This window comes from Staurois parvus, unplaced genomic scaffold (assembly GCF_062004578.1).
Source record: "Staurois parvus isolate SC_StPar_1 unplaced genomic scaffold, SC_StPar_1.0 ptg001302l, whole genome shotgun sequence".
Classification (NCBI taxonomy): Eukaryota; Metazoa; Chordata; class Amphibia; order Anura; family Ranidae; genus Staurois; species Staurois parvus.
The window spans coordinates 12,625,715-12,653,171 of NW_028319098.1; the positions used below are offsets into that span (position 1 = coordinate 12,625,715).

Consider the following 27,457-nt stretch of genomic DNA (forward strand, 5'->3'; position numbering starts at 1 on the left):
TTTAAAAATGCAAATCCCTAATCTTTGGCCTGCCTCTCCACAGATCCATCAATCACAAGAACACATGAGTAGGAAACTTTCGGTCCAAAACTGTAACTGGAACGAATCTTAAGTTCATTCCTACACTCTATTGTCAGCCATATTTTGGAAGAGTTTATTTTCTACACCTTTAGTAGTTCCTCAGTAAGGATCCTCTAAGATAGCTCGCATGGAGGGCTCTGTGGTGCAATGGATAGCGCATTGGACTTCTAGCTGGTGTAGTAATTCAAAGGTTGTGGGTTCGAGTCCCACCAGAGTCGGTTTTATATAGACCTCATCCATAGCTACATTCCTCACTTGCTGCTCTATTTCTGTAAAGCAAAGGATTCCATTCATACGGGAGCGATAATAAAGTAGATTTGCTAAAAAAGTTAATGATAGAGCCTTTTAATTCAAGGTTCTCTTGAGAGTTGACTAATCAATTCAACAAGATTAGAGGTACCCTGTGAAATACGGAGCAGAGAGGGGAAGCAGTAAGCTAAGCTGCATTCTATCCCTCTCTTCCCTCGTGCTAGTCGTAATCCTGGACTCTGTCCTCTCCTATTTCTAACACACATCCATTCACTTTCCAAATCTTGCTACCTTCACCTCCATAATATTATCAAACCATGTCCCGCCTTAACCAATGACACCACTAAACTTGCAATTCAACCCTTGCCATCTCTCACCTTTAAAAATGCAAATCCCTAATCTTTGGCCTGCCTCTCCACAAATCCATCAATCACAAGAACACATGAGTAGGAAACTTTCGGTCCAAAACTGGAACTGGAACGAATCTTAAGTTCATTCCTACACTCTATTGTCAGCCATATTTTGGAAGAGTATATTTTCTACTCCTTTAGTAGTTCCTCAGTAAAGATCCTCTAAGATAGCTATCAGAGAGGGCTCTGTGGCGCAATGGATAGCGCATTGGACTTCTAGCTGGTGTAGTAATTCAAAGGTTGTGGATTCGAGTCCCACCAGAGTCATTTTTATATAGACCTCATCCATAGCTACATTCCTCACTTGCTGCTCTATTTCTGTAAAGCAAAGGATTCCATTCATACGGGAGCGATAGTAAAGTAGATTTGCTAAAAAAGTTAATGATAGAGCCTTTTAATTCAAGGTTCTCTTGAGAGTTGACTAATCAATTCAACAAGATTAGAGGTACCCTGTGAAATACGGAGCAAAGAGGGGAAGCAGTAAGCTAAGCTGCATTCTATCCCTCTCTTCCCTCGTGCTAGTCGTAATCCTGGACTCTGTCCTCTCCTATTTCTAACACACATCCATTCACTTTCCAAATCTTGCTACCTTCACCTCCATAATATTATCAAAGCATGTCCCGCCTTAACCAATGACACCACTAAACTTGCAATTCAACCCTTGCCATCTCTCACCTTTAAAAATACAAATCCCTAATCTTTGGCCTGCCTCTCCACAAATCCATCAATCACAAGAACACATGAGTAGGAAACGTTCGCTCCAAAACTGTAACTGGAATGAATCTTAAGTTCATTCCTACACTCTATTGTCAGCCATATTTTGGAAGAGTTCATTTTCTACTCCTTTAGTAGTTCCTCAGTAAAGATCCTCTAAGTTAGCTATCACAGAGGGCTCTGTGGCGCAATGGATAGCGCATTGGACTTCTAGCTGGTGTAGTAATTCAAAGGTTGTGGGTTCGAGTCCCACCAGAGTCGGTTTTATATAGACCTCATCCATGGCTACATTCCCCACTTGCTGCTCTATTTCTGTAATGCAAAGGATTCCATTCATACGGGAGCGATAGTAAAGTAGATTTGCTAAAAAAGTTAATGATAGAGCCTTTTAATTCAAGGTTCTCTTGAGAGTTGACTAATCAATTCAACGAGATTAGAGGTACCCTGTGAAATACGGAGCAAAGAGGGGAAGCAGTAAGCTAAGCTGCATTCTATCCCTCTCTTCCCTCGTGCTAGTCGTAATCTTGGACTCTGTCCTCTCCTATTTCTAACACACATCCATTCACTTTCCAAATCTTGCTACATTCACCTCCATAATATTATCAAAGCATGTCCCGCCTTAACCAATGACACCACTAAACTTGCAATTCAACCCTTGCCATCTCTCACCTTTAAAAATGCAAATCCCTAATCTTTGGCCTGCCTCTCCACAGATCCATCAATCACAAGAACACATGAGTAGGAAACTTTCGGTCCAAAACTGTAACTGGATCGAATCTTAAGTTCATTCCTACACTCTATTGTCAGCCATATTTTGGAAGAGTTTCTTTTCTACTCCTTTAGTAGTTCCTCAGTAAAGATCCTCTAAGCTAGTTCTCATGGAGGGCTCTATGGCGCAATGGATAGCGCATTGGACTTCTAGCTGGTGTAGTAATTCAAAGGTTGTGGGTTTGAGTCCCACCAGAGTCGGTTTTATATAGACCTCATCCATAGCTACATTCCTCACTTGCTGCTCTATTTCTGTAAAGCAAAGGATTCCATTCATACGGGAGCGATAGTAAAGTAGATTTGCTAAAAAAGTTAATGATAGAGCTTTTTAATTCAAGGTTCCCTTGAGAGTTGACTAATCAATTCAACAAGATTAGAGGTACCCTGTGAAATACGGAGCAAAGAGGGGAAGCAGTAAGCTAAGCTGCATTCTATCCCTCTCTTCCCTCGTGCTAGTCGTAAACCTGGACTCTGTCCTCTCCTATTTCTAACACACATCCATTCACTTTCCAAATCTTGCTACCTTCACCTCCATAATATTATCAAAGCATGTCCCGCCTTAACCAATGACACCACTAAACTTGCAATTCAACCCTTGCCATCTCTCACCTTTAAAAATGCAAATCCCTAAACTTTGACCTGCCTCTCCACAAATCCATCAATCACAAGAACACATGAGTAGGAAACGTTCGCTCCAAAACTGTAACTGGAATGAATCTTAAGTTCATTCCTACACTCTATTGTCAGCCATATTTTGGAAGAGTTTATTTTCTACTCCTTTAGTAGTTCCTCAGTAAAGTTCCTCTAAGATAGCTATCACAGAGGGCTCTTTGGTGCAATGGATAGCCCATTGGACTTCTAGCTGGTGTAGTAATTCAAAGGTTGTGGGTTCGAGTCCCACCAGAGTCATTTTTATATAGACCTCATCCATAGCTACATTCCTCACTTGCTGCTCTATTTCTGTAAAGCAAAGGATTCCATTCATACGGGAGCGATAGTAAAGTAGATTTGCTAAAAAAGTTAATGATAGAGCCTTTTAATTCAAGGTTCTCTTGAGAGTTGACTAATCAATTCAACAAGATTAGAGGTACCCTGTGAAATACGGAGCAAAGAGGGGAAGCAGTAAGCTAAGCTGCATTCTATCCCTCTCTTCCCTCGTGCTAGTCGTAATCCTGGACTCTGTCCTCTCCTATTTCTAACACACATCCATTCACTTTCCAAATCTTGCTACCTTCACCTCCATAATATTATCAAAGCATGTCCCGCCTTAACCAATGACACCACTAAACTTGCAATTCAACCCTTGCCATCTCTCACCTTTAAAAATACAAATCCCTAATCTTTGGCCTGCCTCTCCACAAATCCATCAATCACAAGAACACATGAGTAGGAAACGTTCGCTCCAAAACTGTAACTGGAATGAATCTTAAGTTCATTCCTACACTCTATTGTCAGCCATATTTTGGAAGAGTTCATTTTCTACTCCTTTAGTAGTTCCTCAGTAAAGATCCTCTAAGTTAGCTATCACAGAGGGCTCTGTGGCGCAATGGATAGCGCATTGGACTTCTAGCTGGTGTAGTAATTCAAAGGTTGTGGGTTCGAGTCCCACCAGAGTCGGTTTTATATAGACCTCATCCATGGCTACATTCCCCACTTGCTGCTCTATTTCTATAATGCAAAGGATTCCATTCATACGGGAGCGATAGTAAAGTAGATTTGCTAAAAAAGTTAATGATAGAGCCTTTTAATTCAAGGTTCTCTTGAGAGTTGACTAATCAATTCAACGAGATTAGAGGTACCCTGTGAAATACGGAGCAAAGAGGGGAAGCAGTAAGCTAAGCTGCATTCTATCCCTCTCTTCCCTCGTGCTAGTCGTAATCCTGGACTCTGTCCTCTCCTATTTCTAACACACATCCATTCACTTTCCAAATCTTGCTACATTCACCTCCATAATATTATCAAAGCATGTCCCGCCTTAACCAATGACACCACTAAACTTGCAATTCAACCCTTGCCATCTCTCACCTTTAAAAATGCAAATCCCTAATCTTTGGCCTGCCTCTCCACAGATCCATCAATCACAAGAACACATGAGTAGGAAACTTTCGGTCCAAAACTGTAACTGGATCGAATCTTAAGTTCATTCCTACACTCTATTGTCAGCCATATTTTGGAAGAGTTTCTTTTCTACTCCTTTAGTAGTTCCTCAGTAAAGATCCTCTAAGCTAGTTCTCATGGAGGGCTCTATGGCGCAATGGATAGCGCATTGGACTTCTAGCTGGTGTAGTAATTCAAAGGTTGTGGGTTTGAGTCCCACCAGAGTCTGTTTTATATAGACCTCATCCATAGCTACATTCCTCACTTGCTGCTCTATTTCTGTAAAGCAAAGGATTCCATTCATACGGGAGCGATAGTAAAGTAGATTTGCTAAAAAAGTTAATGATAGAGCTTTTTAATTCAAGGTTCCCTTGAGAGTTGACTAATCAATTCAACAAGATTAGAGGTACCCTGTGAAATACGGAGCAAAGAGGGAAAGCAGTAAGCTAAGCTGCATTCTATCCCTCTCTTCCCTCGTGCTAGTCGTAATCCTGGACTCTGTCCTCTCCTATTTCTAACACACATCCATTCACTTTCCAAATCTTGCTACCTTCACCTCCATAATATTATCAAAGCATGTCCCGCCTTAACCAATGACACCACTAAACTTGCAATTCAACCCTTGCCATCTCTCACCTTTAAAAATACAAATCCCTAATCTTTGGCCTGCCTCTCCACAAATCCATCAATCACAAGAACACATGAGTAGGAAACGTTCGCTCCAAAACTGTAACTGGAATGAATCTTAAGTTCATTCCTACACTCTATTGTCAGCCATATTTTGGAAGAGTTCATTTTCTACTCCTTTAGTAGTTCCTTAGTAAAGATCCTCTAAGAAGGCTATCACAGAGGCCTCTGTGGCGCAATGGATAGCGCATTGGACTTCTAGCTGGTGTAGTAATTCAAAGGTTGTGAGTTCGAGTCCCACCAGAGTCATTTTTATATAGACCTCATCCATAGCTACATTCCTCACTTGCTGCTCTATTTCTGTAAAGCAAAGGATTCCATTCATACGGGAGCGATAGTAAAGTAGATTTGCTAAAAAAGTTAATGATAGAGCTTTTTAATTCAAGGTTCCCTTGAGAGTTGACTAATCAATTCAACAAGATTAGAGGTACCCTGTGAAATACGGAGCAAAGAGGGGAAGCAGTAAGCTAAGCTGCATTCTATCCCTCTCTTCCCTCGTGCTAGTCGTAATCCTGGACTCTGTCCTCTCCTATTTCTAACACACATCCATTCACTTTCCAAATCTTGCTACCTTCACCTCCATAATATTATCAAAACATGTCCCGCCTTAACGAATGACACCACTAAACTTGCAATTTAACCCTTGCCATCTCTCACCTTTAAAAATACAAATCCCTAATCTTTGGCCTGCCTCTCCACAAATCCATCAATCACAAGAACACATGAGTAGGAAACTTTCGCTCCAAAACCGTAACTGGAATGAATCTTAAGTTCATTCCTACACTCTATTGTCAGCCATATTTTGGAAGAGTTCATTTTCTACTCCTTTAGTAGTTCCTCAGTAAAGATCCTCTAAGATAGCTATCACAGAGGGCTCTGTGGCGCAATGGATAGCGCATTGGACTTCTAGCTGATGTAGTAATTCAAAGGTTGTGGGTTCGAGTCCCACCAGAGTCGTTTTTATATAGACCTCATCCATAGCTACATTCCTCACTTGCTGCTCTATTCCTGTAAAGCAAAGGATTCCATTCATACGGGAGCGATAGTAAAGTAGATTTGCTAAAAAGTTAATGATAGAGCTTTTTAATTCAAGGCTCTCTTCAGAGTTGACTAATCAATTCAACAAGATTAGAGGTACCCTGTGAAATACGGAGCAAAGAGGGGAAGCAGTAAGCTAAGCTGCATTCTATCCCTCTCTTCCCTCGTGCTAGTCGTAATCCTGGACTCTGTCCTCTCCTATTTCTAACACACATCCATTCACTTTCCAAATCTTGCTACCTTCACCTCCATAATATTATCAAAGCATGTCCCGCCTTAACCAATGACACCACTAAACTTGCAATTCAACCCTTGCCATCTCTCACCTTTAAAAATACAAATCCCTAATCTTTGGCCTGCCTCTCCACAAATCCATCAATCACAAGAACACATGAGTAGGAAACGTTCGCTCCAAAACTGTAACTGGAATGAATCTTAAGTTCATTCCTACACTCTATTGTCAGCCATATTTTGGAAGAGTTCATTTTCTACTCCTTTAGTAGTTCCTCAGTAAAGATCCTCTAAGTTAGCTATCACAGAGGGCTCTGTGGCGCAATGGATAGCGCATTGGACTTCTAGCTGATGTAGTAATTCAAAGGTTGTGGGTTCGAGTCCCACCAGAGTCGTTTTTATATAGACCTCATCCATAGCTACATTCCTCACTTGCTGCTCTATTCCTGTAAAGCAAAGGATTCCATTCATACGGGAGCGATAGTAAAGTAGATTTGCTAAAAAGTTAATGATAGAGCTTTTTAATTCAAGGCTCTCTTCACAGTTGACTAATCAATTCAACAAGATTAGAGGTACCCTGTGAAATACGGAGCAAAGAGGGGAAGCAGTAAGCTAAGCTGCATTCTATCCCTCTCTTCCCTCGTGCTAGTCGTAATCCTGGACTCTGTCCTCTCCTATTTCTAACACACATCCATTCACTTTCCAAATCTTGCTACCTTCACCTCCATAATATTATCAAAGCATGTCCCGCCTTAACCAATGACACCACTAAACTTGCAATTCAACCCTTGCCATCTCTCACCTTTAAAAATACAAATCCCTAATCTTTGGCCTGCCTCTCCACAAATCCATCAATCACAAGAACACATGAGTAGGAAACGTTCGCTCCAAAACTGTAACTGGAATGAATCTTAAGTTCATTCCTACACTCTATTGTCAGCCATATTTTGGAAGAGTTCATTTTCTACTCCTTTAGTAGTTCCTCAGTAAAGATCCTCTAAGTTAGCTATCACAGAGGGCTCTGTGGCGCAATGGATAGCGCATTGGACTTCTAGCTGGTGTAGTAATTCAAAGGTTGTGGGTTCGAGTCCCACCAGAGTCGGTTTTATATAGACCTCATCCATGGCTACATTCCCCACTTGCTGCTCTATTTCTGTAATGCAAAGGATTCCATTCATACGGGAGCGATAGTAAAGTAGATTTGCTAAAAAAGTTAATGATAGAGCCTTTTAATTCAAGGTTCTCTTGAGAGTTGACTAATCAATTCAACGAGATTAGAGGTACCCTGTGAAATACGGAGCAAAGAGGGGAAGCAGTAAGCTAAGCTGCATTCTATCCCTCTCTTCCCTCGTGCTAGTCGTAATCCTGGACTCTGTCCTCTCCTATTTCTAACACACATCCATTCACTTTCCAAATCTTGCTACATTCACCTCCATAATATTATCAAAGCATGTCCCGCCTTAACCAATGACACCACTAAACTTGCAATTCAACCCTTGCCATCTCTCACCTTTAAAAATGCAAATCCCTAATCTTTGGCCTGCCTCTCCACAGATCCATCAATCACAAGAACACATGAGTAGGAAACTTTCGGTCCAAAACTGTAACTGGATCGAATCTTAAGTTCATTCCTACACTCTATTGTCAGCCATATTTTGGAAGAGTTTCTTTTCTACTCCTTTAGTAGTTCCTCAGTAAAGATCCTCTAAGCTAGTTCTCATGGAGGGCTCTATGGCGCAATGGATAGCGCATTGGACTTCTAGCTGGTGTAGTAATTCAAAGGTTGTGGGTTTGAGTCCCACCAGAGTCGGTTTTATATAGACCTCATCCATAGCTACATTCCTCACTTGCTGCTCTATTTCTGTAAAGCAAAGGATTCCATTCATACGGGAGCGATAGTAAAGTAGATTTGCTAAAAAAGTTAATGATAGAGCTTTTTAATTCAAGGTTCCCTTGAGAGTTGACTAATCAATTCAACAAGATTAGAGGTACCCTGTGAAATACGGAGCAAAGAGGGGAAGCAGTAAGCTAAGCTGCATTCTATCCCTCTCTTCCCTCGTGCTAGTCGTAATCCTGGACTCTGTCCTCTCCTATTTCTAACACACATCCATTCACTTTCCAAATCTTGCTACATTCACCTCCATAATATTATCAAAGCATGTCCCGCCTTAACCAATGACACCACTAAACTTGCAATTCAACCCTTGCCATCTCTCACCTTTAAAAATGCAAATCCCTAATCTTTGGCCTGCCTCTCCACAGATCCATCAATCACAAGAACACATGAGTAGGAAACTTTCGGTCCAAAACTGTAACTGGATCGAATCTTAAGTTCATTCCTACACTCTATTGTCAGCCATATTTTGGAAGAGTTTCTTTTCTACTCCTTTAGTAGTTCCTCAGTAAAGATCCTCTAAGCTAGTTCTCATGGAGGGCTCTATGGCGCAATGGATAGCGCATTGGACTTCTAGCTGGTGTAGTAATTCAAAGGTTGTGGGTTTGAGTCCCACCAGAGTCGGTTTTATATAGACCTCATCCATAGCTACATTCCTCACTTGCTGCTCTATTTCTGTAAAGCAAAGGATTCCATTCATACGGGAGCGATAGTAAAGTAGATTTGCTAAAAAAGTTAATGATAGAGCTTTTTAATTCAAGGTTCCCTTGAGAGTTGACTAATCAATTCAACAAGATTAGAGGTACCCTGTGAAATACGGAGCAAAGAGGGGAAGCAGTAAGCTAAGCTGCATTCTATCCCTCTCTTCCCTCGTGCTAGTCGTAAACCTGGACTCTGTCCTCTCCTATTTCTAACACACATCCATTCACTTTCCAAATCTTGCTACCTTCACCTCCATAATATTATCAAAGCATGTCCCGCCTTAACCAATGACACCACTAAACTTGCAATTCAACCCTTGCCATCTCTCACCTTTAAAAATGCAAATCCCTAAACTTTGACCTGCCTCTCCACAAATCCATCAATCACAAGAACACATGAGTAGGAAACGTTCGCTCCAAAACTGTAACTGGAATGAATCTTAAGTTCATTCCTACACTCTATTGTCAGCCATATTTTGGAAGAGTTTATTTTCTACTCCTTTAGTAGTTCCTCAGTAAAGTTCCTCTAAGATAGCTATCACAGAGGGCTCTTTGGTGCAATGGATAGCTCATTGCACTTCTAGCTGGTGTAGTAATTCAAAGGTTGTGGGTTCGAGTCCCACCAGAGTCGTTTTTATATAGACCTCATCCATAGCTACATTCCTCACTTGCTGCTCTATTTCTGTAAAGCAAAGGATTCCATTCATACGGGAGCGATAGTAATGTAGATTTGCTAAAAAAGTTAATGATAGAGCCTTTTAATTCAAGGTTCTCTTGAGAGTTGACTAATCAATTCAACAAGATTAGAGGTACCCTGTGAAATACGGAGCAAAGAGGGGAAGCAGTAAGCTAAGCTGCATTCTATCCCTCTCTTCCCTCGTGCTAGTCGTAATCCTGGACTCTGTCCTCTCCTATTTCTAACACACATCCATTCACTTTCCAAATCTTGCTACCTTCACCTCCATAATATTATCAAAGCATGTCCCGCCGTAACCAATGACACCACTAAACTTGCAATTCAACCCTTGCCATCTCTCACCTTTAAAAATGCAAAACCCTAATCTTTGGCCTGCCTCTCCACATATCCATCAATCACAAGAACACATGAGTAGGAAACTTTCGCTCCAAAACTGTATCTGGAACGAATCTTAAGTTCATTCCTACACTCTATTGTCAGCCATATTTTGGAAGAGTTTATTTTCTACTCCTTTAGTAGTTCCTCAGTAAGGATCCTCTAAGATAGCTCTCATGGAGGGCTCTGTGGCGCAATGGATAGCGCATTGGACTTCTAGCTGGTGTAGTAATTCAAAGGTTGTGGGTTCGAGTCCCACCAGAGTCAGTTTTATATAGACCTCATCCATAGCTACATTCCTCACTTGCTGCTCTATTTCTGTAAAGCAAAGGATTTCATTCATACGGGAGCGATAGTAAAGTAGATTTGCTAAAAAAGTTAATGATAGAGCTTTTTAATTCAAGGTTCCCTTGAGAGTTGACTAATCAATTCAACAAGATTAGAGGTACCCTGTGAAATACGGAGCAAAGAGGGGAAGCAGTAAGCTAAGCTGCATTCTATCCCTCTCTTCCCTCGTGCTAGTCGTAATCCTGGACTCTGTCCTCTCCTATTTCTAACACACATCCATTCACTTTCCAAATCTTGATACCTTCACCTCCATAATATTATCAAAGCATGTCCCGCCTTAACCAATGACACCACTAAACTTGCAATTTAACCCTTGCCATCTCTCACCTTTAAAAATACAAATCCCTAATCTTTGGCCTGCCTCTCCACAAATCCATCAATCACAAGAACACATGAGTAGGAAACGTTCGCTCCAAAACCGTAACTGGAATGAATCTTAAGTTCATTCCTACACTCTATTGTCAGCCATATTTTGGAAGAGTTTATTTTCTACTCCTTTAGTAGTTCCTCAGTAAAGATCCTCTAAGATAGCTATCACAGAGGGCTCTGTGGCGCAATGGATAGTGCATTGGACTTCTAGCTGGTGTAGTAATTTAAAGGTTGTGGGTTCGAGTCCCACCAGAGTTGTTTTTATATAGACCTCATCCATAGCTACATTCCTCACTTGCTGCTCTATTTCTGTAAAGCAAAGGATTCCATTCATACGGGAGCGATAGTAAAGTAGATTTGCTAAAAAAGTTAATGATAGAGCTTTTTAATTCAAGGTTCTCTTCAGAGTTGACTAATCAATTCAACAAGATTAGAGGTACCCTGTGAAATACGGAGCAAAGAGGGAAAGCAGTAAGCTAAGCTGCATTCTATCCCTCTCTTCCCTCGTGCTAGTCGTAATCCTGGACTCTGTCCTCTCCTATTTCTAACACACATCCATTCACTTTCCAAATCTTGCTACCTTCACCTCCATAATATTATCAAAGCATGTCCCGCCTTAACCAATGACACCACTAAACTTGCAATTCAACCCTTGCCATCTCTCACCTTTAAAAATACAAATCCCTAATCTTTGGCCTGCCTCTCCACAAATCCATCAATCACAAGAACACATGAGTAGGAAACGTTCGCTCCAAAACTGTAACTGGAATGAATCTTAAGTTCATTCCTACACTCTATTGTCAGCCATATTTTGGAAGAGTTCATTTTCTACTCCTTTAGTAGTTCCTTAGTAAAGATCCTCTAAGAAGGCTATCACAGAGGCCTCTGTGGTGCAATGGATAGCGCATTGGACTTCTAGCTGGTGTAGTAATTCAAAGGTTGTGAGTTCGAGTCCCACCAGAGTCGTTTTTATATAGACCTCATCCATAGCTACATTCCTCACTTGCTGCTCTATTTCTGTAAAGCAAAGGATTCCATTCATACGGCAGCGATAGTAAAGTAGATTTGCTAAAAAAGTTAATGATAGAGCTTTTTAATTCAAGGTTCCCTTGAGAGTTGACTAATCAATTCAACAAGATTAGAGGTACCCTGTGAAATACGGAGCAAAGAGGGGAAGCAGTAAGCTAAGCTGCATTCTATCCCTCTCTTCCCTCGTGCTAGTCGTAATCCTGGACTCTGTCCTCTCCTATTTCTAACACACATCCATTCACTTTCCAAATCTTGCTACCTTCACCTCCATAATATTATCAAAACATGTCCCGCCTTAACGAATGACACCACTAAACTTGCAATTTAACCCTTGCCATCTCTCACCTTTAAAAATACAAATCCCTAATCTTTGGCCTGCCTCTCCACAAATCCATCAATCACAAGAACACATGAGTAGGAAACTTTCGCTCCAAAACCGTAACTGGAATGAATCTTAAGTTCATTCCTACACTCTATTGTCAGCCATATTTTGGAAGAGTTCATTTTCTACTCCTTTAGTAGTTCCTCAGTAAAGATCCTCTAAGATAACTATCACAGAGGGCTCTGTGGCGCAATGGATAGCGCATTGGACTTCTAGCAGATGTAGTAATTCAAAGGTTGTGGGTTCGAGTCCCACCAGAGTCGTTTTTATATAGACCTCATCCATAGCTACATTCCTCACTTGCTGCTCTATTCCTGTAAAGCAAAGGATTCCATTCATACGGGAGCGATAGTAAAGTAGATTTGCTAAAAAGTTAATGATAGAGCTTTTTAATTCAAGGCTCTCTTCAGAGTTGACTAATCAATTCAACAAGATTAGAGGTACCCTGTGAAATACGGAGCAAAGAGGGGAAGCAGTAAGCTAAGCTGCATTCTATCCCTCTCTTCCCTCGTGCTAGTCGTAATCCTGGACTCTGTCCTCTCCTATTTCTAACACACATCCATTCACTTTCCAAATCTTGCTACCTTCACCTCCATAATATTATCAAAGCATGTCCCGCCTTAACCAATGACACCACTAAACTTGCAATTCAACCCTTGCCATCTCTCACCTTTAAAAATACAAATCCCTAATCTTTGGCCTGCCTCTCCACAAATCCATCAATCACAAGAACACATGAGTAGGAAACGTTCGCTCCAAAACTGTAACTGGAATGAATCTTAAGTTCATTCCTACACTCTATTGTCAGCCATATTTTGGAAGAGTTCATTTTCTACTCCTTTAGTAGTTCCTCAGTAAAGATCCTCTAAGTTAGCTATCACAGAGGGCTCTGTGGCGCAATGGATAGCGCATTGGACTTCTAGCTGGTGTAGTAATTCAAAGGTTGTGGGTTCGAGTCCCACCAGAGTCGGTTTTATATAGACCTCATCCATGGCTACATTCCCCACTTGCTGCTCTATTTCTGTAATGCAAAGGATTCCATTCATACGGGAGCGATAGTAAAGTAGATTTGCTAAAAAAGTTAATGATAGAGCCTTTTAATTCAAGGTTCTCTTGAGAGTTGACTAATCAATTCAACGAGATTAGAGGTACCCTGTGAAATACGGAGCAAAGAGGGGAAGCAGTAAGCTAAGCTGCATTCTATCCCTCTCTTCCCTCGTGCTAGTCGTAATCCTGGACTCTGTCCTCTCCTATTTCTAACACACATCCATTCACTTTCCAAATCTTGCTACATTCACCTCCATAATATTATCAAAGCATGTCCCGCCTTAACCAATGACACCACTAAACTTGCAATTCAACCCTTGCCATCTCTCACCTTTAAAAATGCAAATCCCTAATCTTTGGCCTGCCTCTCCACAGATCCATCAATCACAAGAACACATGAGTAGGAAACTTTCGGTCCAAAACTGTAACTGGATCGAATCTTAAGTTCATTCCTACACTCTATTGTCAGCCATATTTTGGAAGAGTTTCTTTTCTACTCCTTTAGTAGTTCCTCAGTAAAGATCCTCTAAGCTAGTTCTCATGGAGGGCTCTATGGCGCAATGGATAGTCCCACCAGAGTCGGTTTTATATAGACCTCATCCATAGCTACATTCCTCACTTGCTGCTCTATTTCTGTAAAGCAAAGGATTCCATTCATACGGGAGCGATAGTAAAGTAGATTTGCTAAAAAAGTTAATGATAGAGCTTTTTAATTCAAGGTTCCCTTGAGAGTTGACTAATCAATTCAACAAGATTAGAGGTACCCTGTGAAATACGGAGCAAAGAGGGGAAGCAGTAAGCTAAGCTGCATTCTATCCCTCTCTTCCCTCGTGCTAGTCGTAATCCTGGACTCTGTCCTCTCCTATTTCTAACACACATCCATTCACTTTCCAAATCTTGCTACATTCACCTCCATAATATTATCAAAGCATGTCCCGCCTTAACCAATGACACCACTAAACTTGCAATTCAACCCTTGCCATCTCTCACCTTTAAAAATGCAAATCCCTAATCTTTGGCCTGCCTCTCCACAGATCCATCAATCACAAGAACACATGAGTAGGAAACTTTCGGTCCAAAACTGTAACTGGATCGAATCTTAAGTTCATTCCTACACTCTATTGTCAGCCATATTTTGGAAGAGTTTCTTTTCTACTCCTTTAGTAGTTCCTCAGTAAAGATCCTCTAAGCTAGTTCTCATGGAGGGCTCTATGGCGCAATGGATAGCGCATTGGACTTCTAGCTGGTGTAGTAATTCAAAGGTTGTGGGTTTGAGTCCCACCAGAGTCGGTTTTATATAGACCTCATCCATAGCTACATTCCTCACTTGCTGCTCTATTTCTGTAAAGCAAAGGATTCCATTCATACGGGAGCGATAGTAAAGTAGATTTGCTAAAAAAGTTAATGATAGAGCTTTTTAATTCAAGGTTCCCTTGAGAGTTGACTAATCAATTCAACAAGATTAGAGGTACCCTGTGAAATACGGAGCAAAGAGGGGAAGCAGTAAGCTAAGCTGCATTCTATCCCTCTCTTCCCTCGTGCTAGTCGTAAACCTGGACTCTGTCCTCTCCTATTTCTAACACACATCCATTCACTTTCCAAATCTTGCTACCTTCACCTCCATAATATTATCAAAGCATGTCCCGCCTTAACCAATGACACCACTAAACTTGCAATTCAACCCTTGCCATCTCTCACCTTTAAAAATGCAAATCCCTAAACTTTGACCTGCCTCTCCACAAATCCATCAATCACAAGAACACATGAGTAGGAAACGTTCGCTCCAAAACTGTAACTGGAATGAATCTTAAGTTCATTCCTACACTCTATTGTCAGCCATATTTTGGAAGAGTTTATTTTCTACTCCTTTAGTAGTTCCTCAGTAAAGTTCCTCTAAGATAGCTATCACAGAGGGCTCTTTGGTGCAATGGATAGCTCATTGCACTTCTAGCTGGTGTAGTAATTCAAAGGTTGTGGGTTCGAGTCCCACCAGAGTCGTTTTTATATAGACCTCATCCATAGCTACATTCCTCACTTGCTGCTCTATTTCTGTAAAGCAAAGGATTCCATTCATACGGGAGCGATAGTAATGTAGATTTGCTAAAAAAGTTAATGATAGAGCCTTTTAATTCAAGGTTCTCTTGAGAGTTGACTAATCAATTCAACAAGATTAGAGGTACCCTGTGAAATACGGAGCAAAGAGGGGAAGCAGTAAGCTAAGCTGCATTCTATCCCTCTCTTCCCTCGTGCTAGTCGTAATCCTGGACTCTGTCCTCTCCTATTTCTAACACACATCCATTCACTTTCCAAATCTTGCTACCTTCACCTCCATAATATTATCAAAGCATGTCCCGCCGTAACCAATGACACCACTAAACTTGCAATTCAACCCTTGCCATCTCTCACCTTTAAAAATGCAAAACCCTAATCTTTGGCCTGCCTCTCCACATATCCATCAATCACAAGAACACATGAGTAGGAAACTTTCGCTCCAAAACTGTATCTGGAACGAATCTTAAGTTCATTCCTACACTCTATTGTCAGCCATATTTTGGAAGAGTTTATTTTCTACTCCTTTAGTAGTTCCTCAGTAAGGATCCTCTAAGATAGCTCTCATGGAGGGCTCTGTGGCGCAATGGATAGCGCATTGGACTTCTAGCTGGTGTAGTAATTCAAAGGTTGTGGGTTCGAGTCCCACCAGAGTCAGTTTTATATAGACCTCATCCATAGCTACATTCCTCACTTGCTGCTCTATTTCTGTAAAGCAAAGGATTTCATTCATACGGGAGCGATAGTAAAGTAGATTTGCTAAAAAAGTTAATGATAGAGCTTTTTAATTCAAGGTTCCCTTGAGAGTTGACTAATCAATTCAACAAGATTAGAGGTACCCTGTGAAATACGGAGCAAAGAGGGGAAGCAGTAAGCTAAGCTGCATTCTATCCCTCTCTTCCCTCGTGCTAGTCGTAATCCTGGACTCTGTCCTCTCCTATTTCTAACACACATCCATTCACTTTCCAAATCTTGATACCTTCACCTCCATAATATTATCAAAGCATGTCCCGCCTTAACCAATGACACCACTAAACTTGCAATTTAACCCTTGCCATCTCTCACCTTTAAAAATACAAATCCCTAATCTTTGGCCTGCCTCTCCACAAATCCATCAATCACAAGAACACATGAGTAGGAAACGTTCGCTCCAAAACCGTAACTGGAATGAATCTTAAGTTCATTCCTACACTCTATTGTCAGCCATATTTTGGAAGAGTTTATTTTCTACTCCTTTAGTAGTTCCTCAGTAAAGATCCTCTAAGATAGCTATCACAGAGGGCTCTGTGGCGCAATGGATAGTGCATTGGACTTCTAGCTGGTGTAGTAATTTAAAGGTTGTGGGTTCGAGTCCCACCAGAGTTGTTTTTATATAGACCTCATCCATAGCTACATTCCTCACTTGCTGCTCTATTTCTGTAAAGCAAAGGATTCCATTCATACGGGAGCGATAGTAAAGTAGATTTGCTAAAAAAGTTAATGATAGAGCTTTTTAATTCAAGGTTCTCTTCAGAGTTGACTAATCAATTCAACAAGATTAGAGGTACCCTGTGAAATACGGAGCAAAGAGGGAAAGCAGTAAGCTAAGCTGCATTCTATCCCTCTCTTCCCTCGTGCTAGTCGTAATCCTGGACTCTGTCCTCTCCTATTTCTAACACACATCCATTCACTTTCCAAATCTTGCTACCTTCACCTCCATAATATTATCAAAGCATGTCCCGCCTTAACCAATGACACCACTAAACTTGCAATTCAACCCTTGCCATCTCTCACCTTTAAAAATACAAATCCCTAATCTTTGGCCTGCCTCTCCACAAATCCATCAATCACAAGAACACATGAGTAGGAAACGTTCGCTCCAAAACTGTAACTGGAATGAATCTTAAGTTCATTCCTACACTCTATTGTCAGCCATATTTTGGAAGAGTTCATTTTCTACTCCTTTAGTAGTTCCTTAGTAAAGATCCTCTAAGAAGGCTATCACAGAGGCCTCTGTGGTGCAATGGATAGCGCATTGGACTTCTAGCTGGTGTAGTAATTCAAAGGTTGTGAGTTCGAGTCCCACCAGAGTCGTTTTTATATAGACCTCATCCATAGCTACATTCCTCACTTGCTGCTCTATTTCTGTAAAGCAAAGGATTCCATTCATACGGCAGCGATAGTAAAGTAGATTTGCTAAAAAAGTTAATGATAGAGCTTTTTAATTCAAGGTTCCCTTGAGAGTTGACTAATCAATTCAACAAGATTAGAGGTACCCTGTGAAATACGGAGCAAAGAGGGGAAGCAGTAAGCTAAGCTGCATTCTATCCCTCTCTTCCCTCGTGCTAGTCGTAATCCTGGACTCTGTCCTCTCCTATTTCTAACACACATCCATTCACTTTCCAAATCTTGCTACCTTCACCTCCATAATATTATCAAAACATGTCCCGCCTTAACGAATGACACCACTAAACTTGCAATTTAACCCTTGCCATCTCTCACCTTTAAAAATACAAATCCCTAATCTTTGGCCTGCCTCTCCACAAATCCATCAATCACAAGAACACATGAGTAGGAAACTTTCGCTCCAAAACCGTAACTGGAATGAATCTTAAGTTCATTCCTACACTCTATTGTCAGCCATATTTTGGAAGAGTTCATTTTCTACTCCTTTAGTAGTTCCTCAGTAAAGATCCTCTAAGATAACTATCACAGAGGGCTCTGTGGCGCAATGGATAGCGCATTGGACTTCTAGCTGATGTAGTAATTCAAAGGTTGTGGGTTCGAGTCCCACCAGAGTCGTTTTTATATAGACCTCATCCATAGCTACATTCCTCACTTGCTGCTCTATTCCTGTAAAGCAAAGGATTCCATTCATACGGGAGCGATAGTAAAGTAGATTTGCTAAAAAGTTAATGATAGAGCTTTTTAATTCAAGGCTCTCTTCAGAGTTGACTAATCAATTCAACAAGATTAGAGGTACCCTGTGAAATACGGAGCAAAGAGGGGAAGCAGTAAGCTAAGCTGCATTCTATCCCTCTCTTCCCTCGTGCTAGTCGTAATCCTGGACTCTGTCCTCTCCTATTTCTAACACACATCCATTCACTTTCCAAATCTTGCTACCTTCACCTCCATAATATTATCAAAGCATGTCCCGCCTTAACCAATGACACCACTAAACTTGCAATTCAACCCTTGCCATCTCTCACCTTTAAAAATACAAATCCCTAATCTTTGGCCTGCCTCTCCACAAATCCATCAATCACAAGAACACATGAGTAGGAAACGTTCGCTCCAAAACTGTAACTGGAATGAATCTTAAGTTCATTCCTACACTCTATTGTCAGCCATATTTTGGAAGAGTTCATTTTCTACTCCTTTAGTAGTTCCTCAGTAAAGATCCTCTAAGTTAGCTATCACAGAGGGCTCTGTGGCGCAATGGATAGCGCATTGGACTTCTAGCTGGTGTAGTAATTCAAAGGTTGTGGGTTCGAGTCCCACCAGAGTCGGTTTTATATAGACCTCATCCATAGCTACATTCCTCACTTGCTGCTCTATTTCTGTAAAGCAAAGGATTCCATTCATACGGGAGCGATAGTAAAGTAGATTTGCTAAAAAAGTTAATGAGAGAGCTTTTTAATTCAAGGTTCTCTTGAGAGTTGACTAATCAATTCAACAAGATTAGAGGTACCCTGTGAAATACGGAGCAAAGAGGGGAAGCAGTAAGCTAAGCTGCATTCTATCCCTCTCTTCCCTCGTGCTAGTCGTAATCCTGGACTCTGTCCTCTCCTATTTCAAACACACATCCATTCACTTTCCAAATCTTGCTACCTTCACCTCCATAATATTATCAAAGCATGTCCCGCCGTAACCAATGACACCACTAAACTTGCAATTCAACCCTTGCCATCTCTCACCTTTAAAAATACAAATCCCTAATCTTTGGCATGCCTCTGCACAAATCCATCAATCACAAGAACACATGAGTAGGAAACGTTCGCTCCAAAACTGTAACTGGAATGAATCTTAAGTTCATTCCTACACTCTATTGTCAGCCATATTTTGGAAGAGTTTATTTTCTACTCCTTTAGTAGTTCCTCAGTAAAGTTCCTCTAAGATAGCTATCACAGAGGGCTCTTTGGCGCAATGGATAGCGCATTGGACTTCTAGCTGGTGTAGTAATTCAAAGGTTGTGGGTTCGAGTCCCACCAGAGTCAGTTTTATATAGACCTCATCCATAGCTACATTCCTCACTTGCTGCTCTATTTCTGTAAAGCAAAGGATTCCATTCATACGGGAGCGATAGTAAAGTAGATTTGCTAAAAAAGTTAATGATAGAGCCTTTTAATTCAAGGTTCTCTTGAGAGTTGACTAATCAATTCAACAAGATTAGAGGTACCCTGTGAAATACGGAGCAAAGAGGGGAAGCAGTAAGCTAAGCTGCATTCTATCCCTCTCTTCCCTCGTGCTAGTCGTAATCCTGGACTCTGTCCTCTCCTATTTCTAACACACATCCATTCACTTTCCAAATCTTGCTACCTTCACCTCCATAATATTATCAAAGCATGTCCCGCCTTAACCAATGATACCACTAAACTTGCAATTCAAGCCTTGCCATCTCTCACCTTTAAAAATGCAAATCCCTAATCTTTGGCCTGCCTCTCCACAGATCCATCAATCACAAGAACACATGAGTAGGAAACTTTCGGTCCAAAACTGTAACTGGAACGAATCTTAAGTTCATTCCTACACTCTATTGTCAGCCATATTTTGGAAGAGTTTATTTTCTACTCCTTTAGTAGTTCCTCAGTAAGGATCCTCTAAGATAGCTCTAATGGAGGCCTCTGTGGCGCAATGGATAGCGCATTGGACTTCTAGCTGGTGTAGTAATTCAAAGGTTGTGGGTTCGAGTCCCACCAGAGTCGGTTTGATATAGACCTCATCCATAGCTACATTCCTCACTTGCTGCTCTATTTCTGTAAAGCAAAGGATTCCATTCATACGGGAGCGATAATAAAGTAGATGTGCTAAAAAAGTTAATGATAGAGCCTTTTAATTCAAGGTTCTCTTGAGAGTTGACTAATCAATTCAACAAGATTAGAGGTACCCTGTGAAATACGGAGCAAAGAGGGGAAGCAGTAAGCTAAGCTGCATTCTATCCCTCTCTTCCCTCGTGCTAGTCGTAATCCTGGACTCTGTCCTCTCCTATTTCTAACACACATCCATTCACTTTCCAAATCTTGCTACCTTCACCTCCATAATATTTTCAAAGCATGTCCCGCCTTAACCAATGACACCACTAAACTTGCAATTCAACCCTTGCCATCTCTCACCTTTAAAAATGCAAATCCCTAATCTTTGGCCTGCCTCTCCACAAATCCATCAATCACAAGAACACATGAGTAGGAAACTTTCGGTCCAAAACTGTAACTGGAACGAATCTTAAGTTCATTCCTACACTCTATTGTCAGCCATATTTTGGAAGAGTATATTTTCTACTCCTTTAGTAGTTCCTCAGTAAAGATCCTCTAAGATAGCTATCACAGAGGGCTCTGTGGCGCAATGGATAGCGCATTGGACTTCTAGCTAGTGTAGTAATTCAAAGGTTGTGGGTTCGAGTCCCACCAGAGTCGGTTTCATATAGACCTCTTTCGTAGCTACATTCCTCACTTGCTGCTCTATTTCTGTAAAGCAAAGGATTCCATTCATACGAAGGCGATAGTAAAGTAGATTTGCTAAAAAAGTTAATGATAGAGCTTTTTAATTCAAGGTTCTCTTCGGATTTGACTAATCAATTCAACAAGATTAGAGGTACCCTGTGAAATACGGAGCAAAGAGGGGAAGCAGTAAGCTAAGCTGCATTCTATCCCTCTCTTCCCTCGTGCTAGTCGTAATCCTGGACTCTGTCCTCTCCTATTTCTAACACACATCCATTCACTTTCCAAATCTTGCTACCTTCACCTCCATAATATTATCAAAGCATGTCCCGCCTTAACCAATGACACCACTAAACTTGCAATTCAACCCTTGCCATCTCTCACCTTTTAAAATACAAATCCATAATCTTTGGCCTGCCTCTCCACAAATCCATCAATCACAAGAACACATGAGTAGGAAACGTTCGCTCCAAACCTGTAACTGGAATGAATTTTAAGTTCATTCCTACACTCTATTGTCAGACATATTTTGGAAGTTTATTTTCTACTCCTTTATTAGTTCCTCAGTAAAGATCCTCTAAGATAGCTATCACAGAGGGCTCTGTGGCGCAATGGATAGCGCATTGGACTTCTAGCTGTTGTAGTAATTCAAAGGTTGTGGGTTCGAGTCCCACCAGAGTCGTTTTTATATAGACCTCATCCATAGCTACATTCCTCACTTGCTGCTCTATTTCTGTAAAGCAAAGGATTCCATTCATACGGGAGCGATAGTAAAGTAGATTTGCTAAAAAAGTTAATGAGAGAGCTTTTTAATTCAAGGTTCTCTTGAGAGTTGACTAATCAATTCAACAAGATTAGAGGTACCCTGTGAAATACGGAGCAAAGAGGGGAAGCAGTAAGCTAAGCTGCATTCTATCCCTCTCTTCCCTCGTGCTAGTCGTAATCCTGGACTCTGTCCTCTCCTATTTCAAACACACATCCATTCACTTTCCAAATCTTGCTACCTTCACCTCCATAATATTATCAAAGCATGTCCCGCCGTAACCAATGACACCACTAAACTTGCAATTCAACCCTTGCCATCTCTCACCTTTAAAAATACAAATCCCTAATCTTTGGCATGCCTCTGCACAAATCCATCAATCACAAGAACACATGAGTAGGAAACGTTCGCTCCAAAACTGTAACTGGAATGAATCTTAAGTTCATTCCTACACTCTATTGTCAGCCATATTTTGGAAGAGTTTATTTTCTACTCCTTTAGTAGTTCCTCAGTAAAGTTCCTCTAAGATAGCTATCACAGAGGGCTCTTTGGCGCAATGGATAGCGCATTGGACTTCTAGCTGGTGTAGTAATTCAAAGGTTGTGGGTTCGAGTCCCACCAGAGTCAGTTTTATATAGACCTCATCCATAGCTACATTCCTCACTTGCTGCTCTATTTCTGTAAAGCAAAGGATTCCATTCATACGGGAGCGATAGTAAAGTAGATTTGCTAAAAAAGTTAATGATAGAGCCTTTTAATTCAAGGTTCTCTTGAGAGTTGACTAATCAATTCAACAAGATTAGAGGTACCCTGTGAAATACGGAGCAAAGAGGGGAAGCAGTAAGCTAAGCTGCATTCTATCCCTCTCTTCCCTCGTGCTAGTCGTAATCCTGGACTCTGTCCTCTCCTATTTCTAACACACATCCATTCACTTTCCAAATCTTGCTACCTTCACCTCCATAATATTATCAAAGCATGTCCCGCCTTAACCAATGATACCACTAAACTTGCAATTCAAGCCTTGCCATCTCTCACCTTTAAAAATGCAAATCCCTAATCTTTGGCCTGCCTCTCCACAGATCCATCAATCACAAGAACACATGAGTAGGAAACTTTCGGTCCAAAACTGTAACTGGAACGAATCTTAAGTTCATTCCTACACTCTATTGTCAGCCATATTTTGGAAGAGTTTATTTTCTACTCCTTTAGTAGTTCCTCAGTAAAGATCCTCTAAGATAGCTATCACAGAGGGCTCTGTGGCGCAATGGATAGCGCATTGTATTTCTAGCTGGTGTAGTAATTCAAAGGTTGTGGGTTCGAGTCCCACCAGAGTCGGTTTTATATAGACCTCATCCATAGCTACATTCCTCACTTGCTGCTCTATTTCTGTAAAGCAAAGGATTCCATTCATACGGGAGCGATAGTAAAGTAGATTTGCTAAAAAAGTTATTGATAGAGCCTTTTAATTCAAGGTTCTCTTGAGAGTTGACTAATCAATTCAACAAGATTAGAGGTACCCTGTGAAATACGGAGCAAAGAGGGGAAGCAGTAAGCTAAGCTGCATTCTATCCCTCTCTTCCCTCGTGCTAGTCGTAATCCTGGACTCTGTCCTCTCCTATTTCTAACACACATCCATTCACTTTCCAAATCTTGCTACCTTCACCTCCATAATATTATCAAAGCATGTCCCGCCTTAACCAATGATACCACTAAACTTGCAATTCAACCCTTGCCATCTCTCACCTTTAAAAATGCAAATCCCTAATCTTTGGCCTGCCTCTCCACAAATCCATCAATCACAAGAACACATGAGTAGGAAACTTTCGGTCCAAAACTGTAACTGGAACGAAACATAAGTTCATTCCTACACTCTATTGTCAGCCATATTTTGGAAGAGTTTATTTTCTACTCCTTTAGTAGTTCCTCAGTAACGATCCTCTAAGATAGTTATCACAGAGGGCTCTGTGGCGCAATGGATAGCGCATTGGTCTTCTAGCTAGTGTAGTAATTCAAAGGTTGTGGGTTCGAGTCCCACCAGAGTCGGTTTTATATAGACCTCATCCATAGCTACATTCCTCACTTGCTGCTCTATTTCTGTAAAGCAAAGGATTCCATTCATACGGGAGCGATAGTAAAGTAGATTTGCTAAAAAAGTTAATGATAGAGCTTTTTAATTCAAGGTTCTCTTGAGAGTTGACTAATCAATTCAACAAGATTAGAGGTACCCTGTGAAATACGGAGCAAAGAGGGGAAGCAGTAAGCTAAGCTGCATTCTATCCCTCTCTTCCCTCGTGCTAGTCGTAATCCTGGACTCTGTCCTCTCCTATTTCTAACACACATCCATTCACTTTCCAAATCTTGCTACCTTCACCTCCATAATATTATCAAAGCATGTCCCGCCTTAACCAATGATACCACTAAACTTGCAATTCAACCCTTGCCATCTCTCACCTTTAAAAATGCAAATCCCTAATCTTTGGCCTGCCTCTCCACAAATCCATCAATCACAAGAACACATGAGTAGGAAACTTTCGGTCCAAAACTGTAACTGGAACGAAACATAAGTTCATTCCTACACTCTATTGTCAGCCATATTTTGGAAGAGTTTATTTTCTACTCCTTTAGTAGTTCCTCAGTAACGATCCTCTAAGATAGCTATCACAGAGGCGCAATGGATAGCGAATTGGACTTCTAGCTGGTTTAGTAATTCAAAGGTTGTGGGTTCGAGTCCCACCAGAGTCGGTTTTATATAGACCTCATCCATAGCTACATTCCCCACTTGCTGCTCTATTTCTGTAAAGCAAAGGATTCCATTCATACGGGAGCGATAGTAAAGTAGATTTGCTAAAAAAGTTAATGATAGAGCTTTTTAATTCAAGGTTCTCTTGAGAGTTGACTAATCAATTCAACAAAATTAGAGGTACCCTGTGAAATACGGAGCAAAGAGGGGAAGCAGTAAGCTAAGCTGCATTCTATCCCTCTCTTCCCTCGTGCTAGTCGTAATCCTGGACTCTGTCCTCTCCTATTTCTAACACACATCCATTCACTTTCCAAATCTTGCTACCTTCATCTCCATAATATTATCAAAGCATGTCCCGCCTTAACCAATGACACCACTAAACTTGCAATTCAACCCTTGCCATCTCTCACCTTTAAAAATACAAATCCCTAATCTTTGGCCTGCCTCTCCACAAATCCATCAATCACAAGAACACATGAGTAGGAAACGTTCGCTCCAAAACTGTAACTGGAATGAATCTTAAGTTCATTCCTACACTCTATTGTCAGCCATATTTTGGAAGAGTTCATTTTCTACTCCTTTAGTAGTTCCTCAGTAAAGATCCTCTAAGATAGCTATCACAGAGGGCACTGTGGCACAATGGATAGCGCATTGGACTTCTAGCTGGTGTAGTAATTCAAAGGTTGTGGGTTCGAGTCCCACCAGAGTCAGTTTTATATAGACCTAATCCAAACCTACATTCCTCACTTGCTGCTCTATTTCTGTAAAGCAAAGGATTCCATTCATACGGGAGCGATAGTAAAGTAGATTTGCTAAAAAAGTTAATGATAGAGCCTTTTAATTCAAGGTTCTCTTGAGAGTTGACTAATCAATTCAACAAGATTAGAGGTACCCTGTGAAATACGGAGCAAAGAGGGGAAGCAGTAAGCTAAGCTGCATTCTATCCCTCTCTTCCCTCGTGCTATTCGTAATCCTGGACTCTGTCCTCTCCTATTTCTAACACACATCCATTCACTTTCCAAATCTTGCTACCTTCACCTCCATAATATTATCAAAGCATGTCCCGCCTTAACCAATGACACCACTAACCTTGCAATTCAACCCTTGCCATCTCTCACCTTTAAAAATGCAAATCCCTAATCTTTGGCCTGCCTCTACACAGATCCATCAATCACAAGAACACATGAGTAGGAAACTTTCGGTCCAAAACTGTAACTGGATCGAATCTTAAGTTCATTCCTACACTCTATTGTCAGCCATATTTTGGAAGAGTTTATTTTCTACTCCTTTAGTAGTTCCTCAGTAAAGATTCTCTAAGCTAGTTCTCATGGAGGGCTCTATGGCGCAATGGACTTCTAGCTGGTGGAGTAATTCAAAGGTTGTGGGTTCGAGTCCCACCAGAGTCAGTTTTATATAGACCTCATCCATAGCTACATTCCTCACTTGCTGCTCTATTTCTGTAAAGCAAAGGATTCCATTCATACGGGAGCGATAGTAAAGTAGATTTGCTAAAAAAGTTAATGATAGAGCTTTTTAATTCAAGGTTCCCTTGAGAGTTGACTAATCAATTCAAAAAGATTAGAGGTACCCTGTGAAATACGGAGCAAAGAGGGGAAGCAGTAAGCTAAGCTGCATTCTATCCCTCTCTTCCCTCGTGCTAGTCGTAATCCTGGACTCTGTCCTCTCCTATTTCTAACACACATCCATTCACTTTCCAAATCTTGCTACCTTCACCTCCATAATATTATCAAAGCATGTCCCGCCTTAACCAATGACACCACTAAACTTGTAATTTAACCCTTGCCATCTCTCACCTTTAAAAATACAAATCCCTAATCTTTGGCCTGCCTCTCCACAAATCCATCAATCACAAGAACACATGAGTAGGAAACGTTCGCTCCAAAACTGTAACTGGAATGAATCTTAAGTTCATTCCTACACTCTATTGTCAGCCATATTTTGGAAGAGTTAATTTTCTACTCCTTTAGTAGTTCCTCAGTAAAGATCCTCTAAGACAGCTCTCATGGAGGGCTCTGTGGCGCAATGGATAGCGCATTGGACTTCTAGCTGGTGTAGTAATTCAAAGGTTGTGGGTTCGAGTCCCACCAGAGTCGGTTTTATATAGACCTCATCCATAGCTACATTCCTCACTTGCTGCTCTATTTCTATAAAGCAAAGGATTCCATTCATACGGGAGCGATAGTAAAGTAGATTTGCTAAAAAAGTTAATGATAGAGCTTTTTAATTCAAGGTTCTCTTGAGAGTTGACTAATCAATTCAAAAAGATTAGAGGTACCCTGTGAAATACGGAGCAAAGAGGGGAAGCAGTAAGCTAAGCTGAATTCTATCCCTTTCTTCCCTCGTGCTAGTCGTAATCCTGGACTCTGTCCTCTCCTATTTCTAACACACATCCATTCACTTTCCAAATCTTGCTACCTTCACCTCCATAATATTATCAAAGCATGTCCCGCCTTAACCAATGACACCACTAAACTTGCAATTCAACCCTTGCCATCTCTCACCTTTAAAAATACAAATCCCTAATCTTTGGCCTGCCTCTCCACAAATTCATCAATCACAAGAACACATGAGTAGGAAACGTTCACTCCAAAACTGTAACTGGAATGAATTTTAAGTTCATTCCTACACTCTATTGTCAGCCATATTTTGGAAGAGTTTATTTTCTACTCCTTTAGTAGTTCCTCAGTAAAGATCCTCTAAGATAGCTATCACAGAGGGCTCCGTGGCGCAATGGATAGCGCATTGGACTTCTAGCTGGTGTAGTAATTCAAAGGTTGTGGGTCCGAGTCCCACCAGAGTCATTTTTATATAGACCTCATCCATAGCTACATTCCTCACTTGCTGCTCTATTTCTGTAAAGCAAAGGATTCCATTCATACGGGAGCGATAGTAAAGTAGATTTGCTAAAAAAGTTAATGATAGAGCTTTTTAATTCAAGGTTCTCTTGAGAGTTGACTAATCAATTCAACAAGATTAGAGGTACCCTGTGAAATACGGAGCAAAGAGGGGAAGCAGTAAGCTAAGCTGCATTCTATCCCTCTCTTCCCTCGTGCTAGTCGTAATCCTGGACTCTGTCCTCTCCTATTTCTAACACACATCCATTCACTTTCCAAATCTTGCTACCTTCATCT

At 40.9% G+C, this 27,457-nt stretch overlaps 29 non-coding genes across 29 annotated transcripts; all 29 read left to right on the forward strand.

The window, feature by feature from the left end:
* Nucleotides 1–214: 214 nt before the first annotated feature.
* On the forward strand, nucleotides 215–299 carry TRNAR-UCU (transfer RNA arginine (anticodon UCU)). The gene is given in 2 exon segments: nucleotides 215–251; nucleotides 264–299. It is a non-coding gene; the product is annotated as a tRNA-Arg (tRNA).
* Nucleotides 300–922: 623 nt separating this feature from the next.
* TRNAR-UCU (transfer RNA arginine (anticodon UCU)) lies at nucleotides 923–1,007 on the forward strand. Its single transcript is given in 2 exon segments — nucleotides 923–959; nucleotides 972–1,007. It is a non-coding gene; the product is annotated as a tRNA-Arg (tRNA).
* Nucleotides 1,008–1,630: 623 nt separating this feature from the next.
* Nucleotides 1,631–1,715, forward strand: TRNAR-UCU (transfer RNA arginine (anticodon UCU)). The gene is given in 2 exon segments: nucleotides 1,631–1,667; nucleotides 1,680–1,715. It is a non-coding gene; the product is annotated as a tRNA-Arg (tRNA).
* Nucleotides 1,716–2,338: 623 nt separating this feature from the next.
* TRNAR-UCU (transfer RNA arginine (anticodon UCU)) lies at nucleotides 2,339–2,423 on the forward strand. The gene is given in 2 exon segments: nucleotides 2,339–2,375; nucleotides 2,388–2,423. It is a non-coding gene; the product is annotated as a tRNA-Arg (tRNA).
* Nucleotides 2,424–3,754: 1,331 nt separating this feature from the next.
* TRNAR-UCU (transfer RNA arginine (anticodon UCU)) lies at nucleotides 3,755–3,839 on the forward strand. The gene is given in 2 exon segments: nucleotides 3,755–3,791; nucleotides 3,804–3,839. It is a non-coding gene; the product is annotated as a tRNA-Arg (tRNA).
* A 623-nt stretch (nucleotides 3,840–4,462) lies between these two features.
* TRNAR-UCU (transfer RNA arginine (anticodon UCU)) lies at nucleotides 4,463–4,547 on the forward strand. The gene is given in 2 exon segments: nucleotides 4,463–4,499; nucleotides 4,512–4,547. It is a non-coding gene; the product is annotated as a tRNA-Arg (tRNA).
* Nucleotides 4,548–5,169: 622 nt separating this feature from the next.
* On the forward strand, nucleotides 5,170–5,255 carry TRNAR-UCU (transfer RNA arginine (anticodon UCU)). The gene is given in 2 exon segments: nucleotides 5,170–5,207; nucleotides 5,220–5,255. It is a non-coding gene; the product is annotated as a tRNA-Arg (tRNA).
* Nucleotides 5,256–5,878: 623 nt separating this feature from the next.
* TRNAR-UCU (transfer RNA arginine (anticodon UCU)) lies at nucleotides 5,879–5,963 on the forward strand. The gene is given in 2 exon segments: nucleotides 5,879–5,915; nucleotides 5,928–5,963. It is a non-coding gene; the product is annotated as a tRNA-Arg (tRNA).
* Nucleotides 5,964–6,585: 622 nt separating this feature from the next.
* Nucleotides 6,586–6,670, forward strand: TRNAR-UCU (transfer RNA arginine (anticodon UCU)). Its single transcript is given in 2 exon segments — nucleotides 6,586–6,622; nucleotides 6,635–6,670. It is a non-coding gene; the product is annotated as a tRNA-Arg (tRNA).
* A 622-nt stretch (nucleotides 6,671–7,292) lies between these two features.
* TRNAR-UCU (transfer RNA arginine (anticodon UCU)) lies at nucleotides 7,293–7,377 on the forward strand. Its single transcript is given in 2 exon segments — nucleotides 7,293–7,329; nucleotides 7,342–7,377. It is a non-coding gene; the product is annotated as a tRNA-Arg (tRNA).
* Nucleotides 7,378–8,000: 623 nt separating this feature from the next.
* TRNAR-UCU (transfer RNA arginine (anticodon UCU)) lies at nucleotides 8,001–8,085 on the forward strand. The gene is given in 2 exon segments: nucleotides 8,001–8,037; nucleotides 8,050–8,085. It is a non-coding gene; the product is annotated as a tRNA-Arg (tRNA).
* A 623-nt stretch (nucleotides 8,086–8,708) lies between these two features.
* TRNAR-UCU (transfer RNA arginine (anticodon UCU)) lies at nucleotides 8,709–8,793 on the forward strand. The gene is given in 2 exon segments: nucleotides 8,709–8,745; nucleotides 8,758–8,793. It is a non-coding gene; the product is annotated as a tRNA-Arg (tRNA).
* A 1,331-nt stretch (nucleotides 8,794–10,124) lies between these two features.
* TRNAR-UCU (transfer RNA arginine (anticodon UCU)) lies at nucleotides 10,125–10,209 on the forward strand. Its single transcript is given in 2 exon segments — nucleotides 10,125–10,161; nucleotides 10,174–10,209. It is a non-coding gene; the product is annotated as a tRNA-Arg (tRNA).
* A 2,039-nt stretch (nucleotides 10,210–12,248) lies between these two features.
* TRNAR-UCU (transfer RNA arginine (anticodon UCU)) lies at nucleotides 12,249–12,333 on the forward strand. The gene is given in 2 exon segments: nucleotides 12,249–12,285; nucleotides 12,298–12,333. It is a non-coding gene; the product is annotated as a tRNA-Arg (tRNA).
* A 622-nt stretch (nucleotides 12,334–12,955) lies between these two features.
* TRNAR-UCU (transfer RNA arginine (anticodon UCU)) lies at nucleotides 12,956–13,040 on the forward strand. The gene is given in 2 exon segments: nucleotides 12,956–12,992; nucleotides 13,005–13,040. It is a non-coding gene; the product is annotated as a tRNA-Arg (tRNA).
* Nucleotides 13,041–14,322: 1,282 nt separating this feature from the next.
* On the forward strand, nucleotides 14,323–14,407 carry TRNAR-UCU (transfer RNA arginine (anticodon UCU)). The gene is given in 2 exon segments: nucleotides 14,323–14,359; nucleotides 14,372–14,407. It is a non-coding gene; the product is annotated as a tRNA-Arg (tRNA).
* A 1,331-nt stretch (nucleotides 14,408–15,738) lies between these two features.
* On the forward strand, nucleotides 15,739–15,823 carry TRNAR-UCU (transfer RNA arginine (anticodon UCU)). The gene is given in 2 exon segments: nucleotides 15,739–15,775; nucleotides 15,788–15,823. It is a non-coding gene; the product is annotated as a tRNA-Arg (tRNA).
* Nucleotides 15,824–17,862: 2,039 nt separating this feature from the next.
* TRNAR-UCU (transfer RNA arginine (anticodon UCU)) lies at nucleotides 17,863–17,947 on the forward strand. Its single transcript is given in 2 exon segments — nucleotides 17,863–17,899; nucleotides 17,912–17,947. It is a non-coding gene; the product is annotated as a tRNA-Arg (tRNA).
* Nucleotides 17,948–18,569: 622 nt separating this feature from the next.
* Nucleotides 18,570–18,654, forward strand: TRNAR-UCU (transfer RNA arginine (anticodon UCU)). The gene is given in 2 exon segments: nucleotides 18,570–18,606; nucleotides 18,619–18,654. It is a non-coding gene; the product is annotated as a tRNA-Arg (tRNA).
* Nucleotides 18,655–19,277: 623 nt separating this feature from the next.
* On the forward strand, nucleotides 19,278–19,362 carry TRNAR-UCU (transfer RNA arginine (anticodon UCU)). Its single transcript is given in 2 exon segments — nucleotides 19,278–19,314; nucleotides 19,327–19,362. It is a non-coding gene; the product is annotated as a tRNA-Arg (tRNA).
* Nucleotides 19,363–19,984: 622 nt separating this feature from the next.
* On the forward strand, nucleotides 19,985–20,070 carry TRNAR-UCU (transfer RNA arginine (anticodon UCU)). The gene is given in 2 exon segments: nucleotides 19,985–20,022; nucleotides 20,035–20,070. It is a non-coding gene; the product is annotated as a tRNA-Arg (tRNA).
* A 623-nt stretch (nucleotides 20,071–20,693) lies between these two features.
* Nucleotides 20,694–20,778, forward strand: TRNAR-UCU (transfer RNA arginine (anticodon UCU)). Its single transcript is given in 2 exon segments — nucleotides 20,694–20,730; nucleotides 20,743–20,778. It is a non-coding gene; the product is annotated as a tRNA-Arg (tRNA).
* Nucleotides 20,779–21,399: 621 nt separating this feature from the next.
* On the forward strand, nucleotides 21,400–21,484 carry TRNAR-UCU (transfer RNA arginine (anticodon UCU)). The gene is given in 2 exon segments: nucleotides 21,400–21,436; nucleotides 21,449–21,484. It is a non-coding gene; the product is annotated as a tRNA-Arg (tRNA).
* Nucleotides 21,485–22,107: 623 nt separating this feature from the next.
* Nucleotides 22,108–22,192, forward strand: TRNAR-UCU (transfer RNA arginine (anticodon UCU)). The gene is given in 2 exon segments: nucleotides 22,108–22,144; nucleotides 22,157–22,192. It is a non-coding gene; the product is annotated as a tRNA-Arg (tRNA).
* A 623-nt stretch (nucleotides 22,193–22,815) lies between these two features.
* Nucleotides 22,816–22,900, forward strand: TRNAR-UCU (transfer RNA arginine (anticodon UCU)). The gene is given in 2 exon segments: nucleotides 22,816–22,852; nucleotides 22,865–22,900. It is a non-coding gene; the product is annotated as a tRNA-Arg (tRNA).
* A 623-nt stretch (nucleotides 22,901–23,523) lies between these two features.
* TRNAR-UCU (transfer RNA arginine (anticodon UCU)) lies at nucleotides 23,524–23,608 on the forward strand. The gene is given in 2 exon segments: nucleotides 23,524–23,560; nucleotides 23,573–23,608. It is a non-coding gene; the product is annotated as a tRNA-Arg (tRNA).
* Nucleotides 23,609–24,930: 1,322 nt separating this feature from the next.
* Nucleotides 24,931–25,015, forward strand: TRNAR-UCU (transfer RNA arginine (anticodon UCU)). The gene is given in 2 exon segments: nucleotides 24,931–24,967; nucleotides 24,980–25,015. It is a non-coding gene; the product is annotated as a tRNA-Arg (tRNA).
* Nucleotides 25,016–26,334: 1,319 nt separating this feature from the next.
* TRNAR-UCU (transfer RNA arginine (anticodon UCU)) lies at nucleotides 26,335–26,419 on the forward strand. The gene is given in 2 exon segments: nucleotides 26,335–26,371; nucleotides 26,384–26,419. It is a non-coding gene; the product is annotated as a tRNA-Arg (tRNA).
* A 623-nt stretch (nucleotides 26,420–27,042) lies between these two features.
* Nucleotides 27,043–27,127, forward strand: TRNAR-UCU (transfer RNA arginine (anticodon UCU)). Its single transcript is given in 2 exon segments — nucleotides 27,043–27,079; nucleotides 27,092–27,127. It is a non-coding gene; the product is annotated as a tRNA-Arg (tRNA).
* The last annotated feature ends 330 nt before the right edge of the window (nucleotides 27,128–27,457 follow it).